This window comes from Zingiber officinale, chromosome 9B (assembly GCF_018446385.1).
Source record: "Zingiber officinale cultivar Zhangliang chromosome 9B, Zo_v1.1, whole genome shotgun sequence".
Taxonomy (NCBI): Eukaryota; Viridiplantae; Streptophyta; class Magnoliopsida; order Zingiberales; family Zingiberaceae; genus Zingiber; species Zingiber officinale.
The window spans coordinates 5,871,484-5,883,233 of record NC_056003.1 but is presented as its reverse complement, the minus strand read 5'-3'; positions in this window follow the sequence as shown (position 1 = coordinate 5,883,233).

Here is an 11,750-nt window from a genome sequence, read left to right as displayed (position 1 = left end):
TGCTATTATTTACTATTTTTAAAAAATTAACACACAGAGATGTTGATGTTTAAGTTACAATGCTGATTTTTAAACATCAACACCACTATGATACTGGATTTTAAAAACCAACACCATAATACTAGTGTATTAAGTTATGGTGCTGATTTTTAAAAAACAACACCACAATGGTTGTTTTACAAAAATGTGAAATTTGCCACCTTAGCGGCTCCCTACGACTATCTCATAGCATTGGGAGGGAGTAAATCAGGAAATCGAACCTAGCCATCATATGTGAAGCTAATTCGTCAATCTTTATCAAGTTTCGATCCTTGCTCAATTTTACAAATCTATCATATAATAACCAACTCGGTTATACCCTAGAGGCAACACCACAATAAGTGTCACATGCATACAAAGGAGAGAGAAGAAAAAAAAAAGTTTAATTTAATTCGAGAGGAAAGAGAAAAAGAGAAAAGAGAAAAGTTTTTGCATGCATATTTTGCAAAATTGCAATCTGTAGCTTTGAGAAGATAACTTTTGACTCGGGTTAAATTACAGGACTTATAATATATCAAATCGAAACATGTTCAGAGATTTACAATTGATCATCAAGTAAAACCCCTAACTTCTTAGTTTTATATTCAAAAAATATTGGTTAAAGCCCTTTTGGATGCCCGGAAGATTTTTAATCTTTTATTATTATCTTTTGGGCATTTTTATTATTTAGGTTATTTAAACATCTATTTAGTTATTTTTGGATTAGTTTTTAATTAGCAATATTTTATTATTTCTTTTCCCTAAAACTATGATTTTTGAGTGCTTATTATCTAGTATTCTACATAATTAACATATCTTTAAAAAATTATTTTTGACATTCGTGTTCAAATCAAATATTTCAATAGCTTCTGCTACCTTAGTTATTTTGTTGGCCTTTAAACTAAGTAATCTTGTGAACCAAGGGAACATTTTTGAAGTTGATGCGATTATTATTATTATTATTGTGGTAATAGAGATTTTATACTATTTAATTTTGTAATATGAAAAATATAAATATTATTAAGTATTATTGTTGCTAGAATGGTAGTTAAATTACTAATTAATTTAAATTTATACATAATAATGTCAAATGTGATATCTAGTGTTGACAATTATATATATATGTAAAATTATTAAGCTATTTATATGTAAATAATTTTTTTAGATATTTTTTTAAATATTAATCATGTACTATAAAATTTTAAAGATTTTTGATGGAATTATGATTCTAATCTTGATCCTAAATTGATCCGGTATATAATTATGATTTTACAAACTAACAATATCCTAAATTGATCCTGTATATAATTATGATTTTACAAACTATGGTTATACGTAGAGGAAAACATAGAAGAAAAAGTAACTTTGATAAAGGGATAAAATGAGAGAGAGATGAACCTTTTCAGCATTCGCAAACTTAGGATTCTCAAACTTAGATGTGCGAGCAATCTCAAACCGTGCCTTCTTTCAATTGCCTTATTTTTGGTGTTACTACAGGAAAATCACATTAACATTTGTGAATTTATAAAAAAAATAAAACCGTTTGCTCCCCCTCATGCAAAATATTGTGAGCAAGGATCTACTGAAGTAAGGTTTGATGATTAAATTGCCTCCTCATATATACTATACTAAGTGAGGAATGCATAAAGAATCAATATTTTTGTGAATTTTAACGTAATATACATGATCCTGTCCGAACGCTGAGTCGACAGATGCTGGGGACGTGGTGCTCTCCTCTATCTCCAACCAGCCGCACAAATCTCCGACGAACCTGCAAGGAAGTCGGGCCGGGAGGAGTTTCCCGACGACAACCCTCCGATGCTCAAGTCAGGCAAGAGGAAAACGATGAAATGACTCTCAATATGATATATCGCGTACCTCCGATGAAGTTTGTGGGCTCTTATATAGAGCTCTAGGAAGGCTTGTGCACACATGTGGTGTACACGTGTCCTTTACCATACCTCAGTATGGGCTTACCAGAGGAGCATGCATGACACCATGCTGCTATAGTCCGAGAACCTTTCTGATGGGATGGTAGAACCTTCCGTTGTAAGATTATGCGTATAACTTGGTCGTCGAACATGCCTGTTGTCAGAAGATGTTCCCCAATGTCCCCTTGTCCTTTTGTCTCTTCTTTCCCCGCGCCGAGCGTTCATCCGCTCAGCAAGCATCAGTCCAACGGGGAAGATTCCCCCCCATGTTCTCCGGTCGGCTCAGACTGTTCCTTCACACGCTTGCAGCTTTACGCCTCGGCCGAGCAGGCTGCCCGCTCGGCCTGGTGACCCTGTTCACCATGAGCGTCGGAGGCCCGACTCCTTGTCGGACTGTCTTTGATTCCGTTCGGATCCGTTCGGCCGGTCGCCCCACCCCTTCTCCGATCGGCCGGACCTCATGTTGACCCTTTTAACTTTTGACCTCCACGTGGCGTTGACTCCCCTCAGAGGGGGTCCCCCGATCTTACTGCCGGATCAATACATATACTTGTCATATTATATATTCTGAAGATCAAAGGCTTATATTGTAAGCTTATTTTTTGTTTTTTTTTGAAAATTATTTATAATTTTCTAGATCTATTTTTAAAAATTTGATCGACCTAAGCAATTAGAAAAAAAAATCAAATGAAATTCCAATCCATCAAAATTCAAAAAGCCCCAAATTAAGGCCTATATATTCGTATTACTTACAGCCCAATCAGTTGCCACATTGTAAGACATGGCACTATAGGAAATCAATAAAATAAGGACGAATTATTAGCTATGAAATTATAGTTCATAGCTAAATATCACTATTTATGATAAAATATCATATCCTCACAAATAATAATATTTTAAAATAATCTTTCTGAGAAAATCAAACTATTAGCAACAAATTGTATAATTCATTGCTAATAGCGCCCCCATTTTAAAGAGAGATTAGCGGCGAATTACCCTAATTTACCCCTAAAGTTAGATATTAGCGACGAAATTAGTAAATTTTGTCGCTAATCGATATGTTAGCGACGAATTACGCTAATTCGTTGCCAACATACGTAAATTAAAACCTTACATTTTCACGACCCGACGCCGCCACACTCTACCTCTCATTTGATTCTTCTCTTACACGACACTTCTTCTCCGACGACTTCAACGAATAATTTTAAGGGTTATTCTTCATCTAGTATTTTCAATATTTTTAACAATAATTTTAGAGTTATTTTAAAATTTAGATTATAATTTTACGAATAGTTTGATACTTGGATGATGACTTTAGGGTTATTTTGATGTTTAGATGATAATTTTTGAGTTATTTTGATGCTTAGATGATAATTTTAGGGTTATTCTTTATCTAGTATTTTTAATATTTTAATTATAATTTTAGGGTTATTTTGATACTTAGATGATAATTTTAGGGATATTTTGATACTTAGATGATAACTTTAGGGTTATTTTGATACTTATAAAAGTTTATTTATTAAATAATATGAATTTTTTTAATATGTTTAACTATGTTTTATAAATATAGATAAAAGTTGGATAATGATTGAGAATCAGATTAGCCCTGAATATATAAATGAGTTAAATCAATTTTAAAAGTTGTCAGGGAATTATATGATAAGTTTGAATTTATCCAAAATTTATTACCCATATCGAAAGTGTGATAATTTGTTTAAATATGAGTTGGATTATGTTCGATAACATCTTATAGATGGGATTTGATAAATTATACAAAGTTTGAAACTTTCATGATGAAGCTGCTACATCATCTATTAATATAAATATTAATGTCAATGAAGAGGAACATGACTGTGATTTTGAAAAAGATGATTTTCAAGATATGTTTACAGATTTAAGAAAGGTAGAAAATATTAATACCAGTGGGCTTCAATTAGATGATATTAATGAAGACATGAATGTAGATGATATTAGAGGAAGTTATACCTCAATGTTCGAAGAAGCACAAAAAAAGTTGTATCACATTGGTACTCATTTTTATGTATTTATTTTTTTGATCAAGTTAATGAATGTGAAGGTGTTAAATGACTAGAGCAATAAATCTCTTGATATATTACTTCAGTTATGGCAAGAGACATTTCCCAAACTGAATGTAATTCTAAACTCTCATTATGAAGCAAAAAAATTGTTAAAAGTGTTAGGATTGTCATATGGGAAGATACATGTATGTAAGAATGATTGTATATTATTTTGAGGTGAGCTCAAGAATAAGGACACATGTCTAGTGTGCAAGGAGCATAGATAAAAGTATGATGGGATGAATAAGAAAAAGAATGCTTAAAAAATTCTTTAATATTTTCCTTTAAAGCTCAGACTTAAGCGATTATTTATTGGGAAACATACAACAAAAGATATGAAATGGCATAAAGAAAAACAGATTGAAAAAAATGGTGTATTAAGATACCCATCAGATAGGAAATCATAGAAAGATTTTAACATGTTGATAACCATGATTTTGTTAGACTATTTTGATTCATACATGCATGATTAGATATTTAGTTCATAGATAAAATTCATATTTACATCATATTTCATGCATTGTATTTATTCTTGGACTTAATTACAAATTATCTTATTAACGCGTTATTTGATGCTAATATTGTTAGAGTGTATACTAAAAGTCTAGCTTTTGTGAAACGTGGTGATATTTCTTGTACTATACGTGCATGATATTTTGTTAATTGGCAACAATATCAAGGTATTATCGGACGTAAGGGTATGGTTGTCCAAACAATTTGATATGAAGGACTTAGGAGAATGTGCACACATTCTTGGGATCAAAGTCATAAGGGATTGCAAGAAAAGAATGTTGTGTCTATCTCAAGCTTCATATATAGATACGATCCTTGCTCGTTTTAGCATGCAGAACTCCAAGAAAGGTTTCTTACCTTTTAGGCATGAAGTAGCCTTACCTAAAAAGATGTCTCCGGAGACATCAAAGGAGATGGAAGATATGAAGGCAGTTCCTTATGCTTCGGCTGTAGGAAGCCTTATGTATGCAATGCTGTGTACGAGACCTAATATCTGTTTTGCCATGAGCATGGTTAGCAGATATCAAAGTAACATTGGACAAGGACATTGGACTGCTGTAAAGTATATATTGAAGTACCTGAGAAAGACTCAAAATTATATGCTAGTCTACCAAGCAGACGATTTGCTCCCTGTGAGTTACACGGATTCAGACTTCCAATCAGATAGGGACAATAGTAAGTCTACGTCAGGCTATGTGTTTACTCTAGGAGGTGGAGCCATTACATGGATGAGTGTTAAGCAGAAATACGTCTCGAACTCAACCATGGAAGCTGAGTATGTGGCAGCCTCTGAGACAACCAAAGAAGCTGTATGGCTCAGGAACTTTTTAATGGATTTAGATGTGATTCCTAGTTTACCCAAGATCATCACAATTTATTGTGATAATAGCGGTGCAGTTGCAAACTCAAAGGAACCGCGAGCCTATAAGGCGAGTAAACATATAGAGCGCAAGTACCACCTGATACGAGACATCGTCAAGCGAGGAGAAGTTGTCGTCGCTAAGATTGCATCAGCAGATAACCTGGCAGATCCTTTCACTAAGGCCCTTCCGGCGAAAGCTTTTGATCGGCATGTGGAGGGGATGAGAATCAGATGTATGGTAACAGATATGGCAGCTTAGTCTTTTAGTATAAGTGGGAGATTATTAGAGTGTATACTAAAAGCGTAGCTTTTGTAAACATTTATTTGTTGAAATAAAAGAATCACATTGGTCAATATCTACATTTATTTGTTAAATGTAATTGCTCAATTAATTTATATAGTAGACAACATGGTGTGTGGTGTCACACACAGAAGATCATGTTGTCGGTTCCTTATAAATTATAAATAGTTGCTCACGACTAAGATGGAAAGAAACAAACCATCGAAATAGTCGTAGTGTAATTAGGTATTAGTTTATCTTGATTAATAAATTACGCGGGTACACTCTAAGTGTATTGAGTAGGACCATTTTAGGTAAGTTCTTTTTGTACTGATTTAATAAAAGAACTAGACCTTAGTTATTATGGAAGTGTGTGCTCTTAATCCTAATTAATAACAAGCACATATATTTAATATTTATTTCTTTGACTTATTAAAGGGTGAGGTTTAGCTCCATAAATCAATATGCCCGATAAGTTGGGAAATGAGATTACTTATAGTGTGTGTTGTTGATTATAGAAGGAATCTCTGTCCTAGTTATCTATGTTGAGAATGTCCTCAAGAGGAGCTCATAAGGATTGTCATGTTAAACCCTGCAGGTGGACTTAGTCCGACATGACAATGAAGTTGAGTGGTACTACTCTTGGAGCTAGATATTAATTAAGTGAGTTGTCAGTAACTTACTTAATTAGTGGATATTCGTTATCTTAAACACAAGAAGATTAACACACTCATGATAAGAATGATCACATAATGTAATTTGGGATTGGTGCGGTAGTGCGATAATAACTCTCTAGTGAAATGAGTTATTATCGATGAACTTGAGTTGTGTGTTCGGGGCGAGCAAGGGATACTCAAACTCATCGGAAGGTCAAAACCAATTTCTCCTCTAGATCCCTGTCGTAGCCTCATTAAAGCCTCAAGTCCATCCAAATATAAGCCCATCTTGGTGTCCAAGAAGAGGGCTGGTCCAATGCTTGGTGACCAAGCAAGGGTCGGCCACATCCTCTTCCATGGGGGTCGACCCCTATTGTTTGATGAACAAACTAGTAGGGGTCGACCACATTAATCAAACAAGGAGGGTTGTTTTGAATTTTTAAAATCTTCTCTTTGTAGAAAACTATAAGTTTTAAAAGAGAGATTTTAATTTTAAAAACTTTCCTTATTTGAATTAGGCCACATGTTTTAAAAGAAAGTTTAAAAAATTTTAAAACTTTCCTTTTTTAACCATCTTCATGGTTTAGAAAAAAAGAAAGAGGAGTTTTAAAATTTAAATTTTCTATCACCATGTTAAAATAGGAAATTTTATAAGAGAAGTTTTAAATTTTAAAACATGGTTTTAATTTTTAGAACTTTCCTGTTTTAACTCCTACTTTAGGAAAGAGAGCTTGTAAAATTTTATAAGAGTTTTTCTTCTTGTAAAATTTTATAAAAAAATATATTTTCTTCCTCTTTAAGGGGGTCGACCACCCTTGCTTGGTGCCCAAGCAATATGACCAACCAAATTGAAAAAAATAAAATCATCAATTAATTTTTGGTGATTGATTCAATCAAGAGGAAAGAAAAGGAAAAATTAAAAGGGAAAAAGGAAAATTAGAGGAAGATTTTAATGTTTGTAAAAATTCTTCCCTTATTTGCCTTGGCCAACTAATATAAAAGAAGGGGTGAGGAGGCTTCATGAGACACAACTCTTATTATTTTGCTTGGAGGATCTCTTGGTGGCCGACCCTCTCTCTTCTCCCTTTCCCTTTGCTCTCTTCTCCTTGGTGGTGGTGGTGGCCGGATTTTAGAGGAAGAGGAAGAAAGCTTTTGGATGATGTTCATCTTGGAGGATCGTCGCCCACACGACGTCCAAGGTGAGACGAGGAATACGACAGAAGATCTCAAGGTCATTAGTTTACAAAGAGAATGTATAATTAGCAATTGTTTTTGTTATCATGCTAGTTATTTGTTTTTGTAAGAATTCCAAACACAAGAGGCATTAGATCTAGTTTTTCAAATTAGTTTTTCGAGTTTGTGTTTTCTTCTTTTTCGAATTTGTGATTCGATTATTTTTTTTGGTTAACCTAGAGTTATTTAAAGAAATTAAATATTAGCTTTCCTTAAAAGGCTTTGTTTAGGCGGTGGTGGTTGCTCCCATATCCAAGAAGGTCATGTGCCTCGTCATGCAGTCCTGGAAGATAATTTTGAAAATTAATATTTAATGGAATTAATAACATAAGTGGATTTGAATCAATAGTGTTAAGGTCCTCTTGCGATTCAAATCTAAACCATTAAGAACAGATAAGTTAAATTTGGAATCAATGATGTTAAGTTCCGTCTGTGATTTCTAATTTAACTTCTAAAGAACACAATAGGTTATTTAAGGAAAGGTTTGACACTTGTACAAAAATTTTTGTACAGTGGAACCGGTACATTTTCCTAGGACTAACAAACAGGTGGTACCCTTGATACGCGTCTAACATGCATATCAGCTCGCACCCAGTAATGGAGTCTACCATTTGATCAATCCGAGACAGCGGGTAGAAGTCCTTTGGGCATGCTTTGTTGAGATCCCAAAAGTCAATGCAGACTCGTCACTTGTTGCCCAGCTTCGATACCAGTACTACATTTGTGAGCCAGCTCGGGAATTGAATTTCCTGTACGTGGGTGGCTTCTAGCAACTTCTCTATTTCCGCCCGAATGATCAAATTTTGTTCGGCGCTAAAGTCTCTTTTCCTTTGCTTCACCGATCGAGCATCCGGTTGGACGTGCAACTCATGCTGCGCGACGCTCGGGGAGATCCCGGGAAGCTCGTGCGTCGACCATGTGAACACATCGTGGTTCTGCTGGAGACAAGCGATCAGCTCCACCTTCTGTTCAGCTTCCAGATCGGACGCTATGAAAGTTGTTGCTTCCGCTTGGTGAGGATGGATTTGGACTTCCTTCTTTTCTTCATAGACTAAGGTAGGACGCTTTTCCGTAATGACACTAACCTCTAGCCGCGGAGTTTTCCGAGCGGACCTGGCCTCAGTCTTGACCATCTCGACATAGCATCTCCGAGTGACCAATTTGTCACCCCTGACTTTCCCGACTCGGTCATCCACCGGAAACTTAATCTTTTGGCAGTAGGTTGAAACTACTGCTCGAAACTCATTTAGGGCCGGTTGACTTAGGATGACGTTGTAGGCCGATGGGGCATCTATCACAATGAAGGTCGTGGCTTTGGTCCTCCTGAGCGGCTCTTCTCCTAGCGATATTGCCAACTTAGCTTGGTCGATTGGCTACACCTCGTTGCCAGTGAACCCATATAATGGGGTCGTCATTGGCGCTGATTAGCTTTGGTCCTCCTGTTGGCAGTAGCTCGCCTTGGTCGATCTGGCGCTGATCGAAAGCCTTCTTGAAGATTATATTCATTAAGCTCCCTGTGTCAACAAAAACTTGGTGGATAGTATAGTTAGCGATTATCTCTCGGATGATGAGGGCGTCATCATGAGGAACTTCCACTCCCTCGAGATCCCAGGGCCCGAAGCTGATCTCAGGCCCACTCGCCTTTTCTCGGCTGCAACCTATCGCATGTATCTCCAGTCGGTGAGCGTATGACTTCCTGGCTTGGTTGGAGTCACCGCTGGTCGGCCCACCAGCAATGATGTTTATTTCCCCCAAGCGGCATTACTTCTGTTTTCCTCCTCCCGAGCGGATGGCCTGTGCTGATCGCGAGAGGCCAAGGGATGATCGACACTTTCCCTCTGCTGATGGTGCCGTCGCCCGGGTGATCTTCTTGCCTCCTCACGTAGTCCGGCAGGTTGATGCTCATGTCGTCGGTTGAGAGAAGGAGATCGTCGACGGTAGCCTCTTGGGGCTGGTCTGGCGATTGATGTCAAACCACAACAATCGCGTGTATTGTGCGACGCCGACTCGTGGAAGGAACAGAACATAGGTGTCCATACCTTGCCCTTCGGTGCCTTCGGCTGGTCGGAAGCCACATGTTGCACGACATGCGTCTTTTTTTATGGTGTGGTCGACCTTCTGCTCTCGGCCCCTTCGGTGGTTGGTAGCTGTTCGGCAGTCGCCATTCGGTCGGCACCGCGGGTTCGGCTGGTGCCTCCTTCCTTTTTGCGGCCTGCGCCTCCTCCACGTTTATATACTTAGTAGCCTTCTTGAGCATGTGGTCGTAGTCGTGGGGTGGCTTCCTGATGAGCGATAGGAAGAAATACCCTTCGACGAGCCCTTGTGTAAAGACATTCATCATGGTCTCGGATGAGATCGAGGGGATATCCATTGCTACATGGTTGAAGTGTTGTATATACGCTCGGAGGGTTTCTCTCGGCCCTTGCTTCAAAGAAAACAAGCTGACGCTCATGTTCTTGTAGCGCCTGTTGCTTGCAAAATGATGTAGGAAGGTTATTCGGAAATCCTTGAAGCTTTGTATCGATCCGTCCGGCAATCTCCTGAACCATCATTGTGCTGAGCCGGAGAGCGTGGTAAGGAAGACCCGACATTTTACCTCATCTGTGTATTGGTGAAGTGTGACCGCGTTGTCAAACTTACCCAAATGGTCGTTTGGATCGGTCGTCCCATTATACTCTCCAATAGCCAGTGGAGCATAGTGTCTCGGCAGAGGGTCCTGCAGTATCGCTTCGGAGAACTAGCGATTGATCCGTTTGGGGGACGCGTCGCCTCGAGGTGCCTTGCCCTTTCGGGCGTCCCGAACAGGCGCTTCATCTGAAGAGGATCTCCGCTCTTGATTCGCTTGCGCGATTTCCGAGGCCGTCTGGAACAAAGCCCGGTGGAACGGTATCGAGGCAGGCGGTGCCTCTCCATAGGTGCCAGTCGGCCATCTGTTTTGTCCCCAAATGGAAAGTTATTCCGGTCGGTCCTCTTGCACCGCTAGACCCCCCGATGTCGATGTCACTTGTTGCGCCAATCGATCAGCTAGCACCTTTTGCTACCGCTGCTCGACTATCTTCTGTGCTCGAGCTTGTACGAGCAAGTTGAGCTCCTCCTGGGTGAGTGTCACGGTGTGAAGTCGTCCAGCATCTTCCATCTTCTCGGCTCAGATGCGGGTGTGTTCCCACAGATGGCGTCAAATTTGATCCTGTCCAAGAGTCGAGACAATGGATGCTGGGGACGTAGCGCTCCTGTCGACCGTTAGTGGACTCCGAGTTAGAGGGACCTACAACCATAGTAGCGTCAGTGCCGAGCCAGGGAGGGGTTCCTTGACGATGACCCTTCGACGCTCAAGTCAGTCACCGGCGACGTAGAAGAAGCGAGGAAACAAAGTAGTAGAGTAACAGTGACTACAGTAAAGTATATATACCTCCGTTGAAGCTTGGGGCCCTTTATAGGACTCCGAAGGATCTCGTGCATGCTCCTCGAGACATGCACGCTTCTCAAAACTTACCATGAAAAGACATGTCATGAAATCGTTCCTGACACCATACCTCAATGACCCGAGCATATTTCTGACATGACAGTGGAAGCCTCCGTCGTACGATCCTCTGCTTGTCCATGTCGTCTATGGGTGGCGCGAGTTCCAACGAGGATATCGGATGATCCTCCTTTTGTCTGTCAGTGGACCGAGCGGGATGGCCGCTCGACCAACCCTTAGCCGTTCGGGTGGTCTAGCCCTTTGGCCGAGCGGCCAACATTTCACTGTCAGAGCCCCGTTGTCACGCTGTGATCCTTTTTCACCGGTTCCAAGGTTTGATGTAAGTCCGAGCGAGATGGCCGCTCGACGTATGTCTTGTTTTGAGCGTCAGAAGCTCAGTGTCTGACCAAGCTGTGGTGATATCTGATTGGTGCTTCTTTGTCCCGGTTGGGCAAGTGAGTTGTCCGACTGGCCAACGACACATGGACATCAACCGCTTAGACTTTGACTTCCACCGTGGGCATGACCCTCTGAGGGGTGGGCCCTTATCACCGGATTAGAATCAATATGCAACAAATCCTAAATATCGAGGGAAACTCCTATATAACCGTCGTGGAGGTTCTAAATCATTCATTCAATATAATTACAACGGTGTAAATGCTAATTCTATAGTTATTGTATATTTTTTGTCGATTAAAATAGTAACATATTCATTTTTC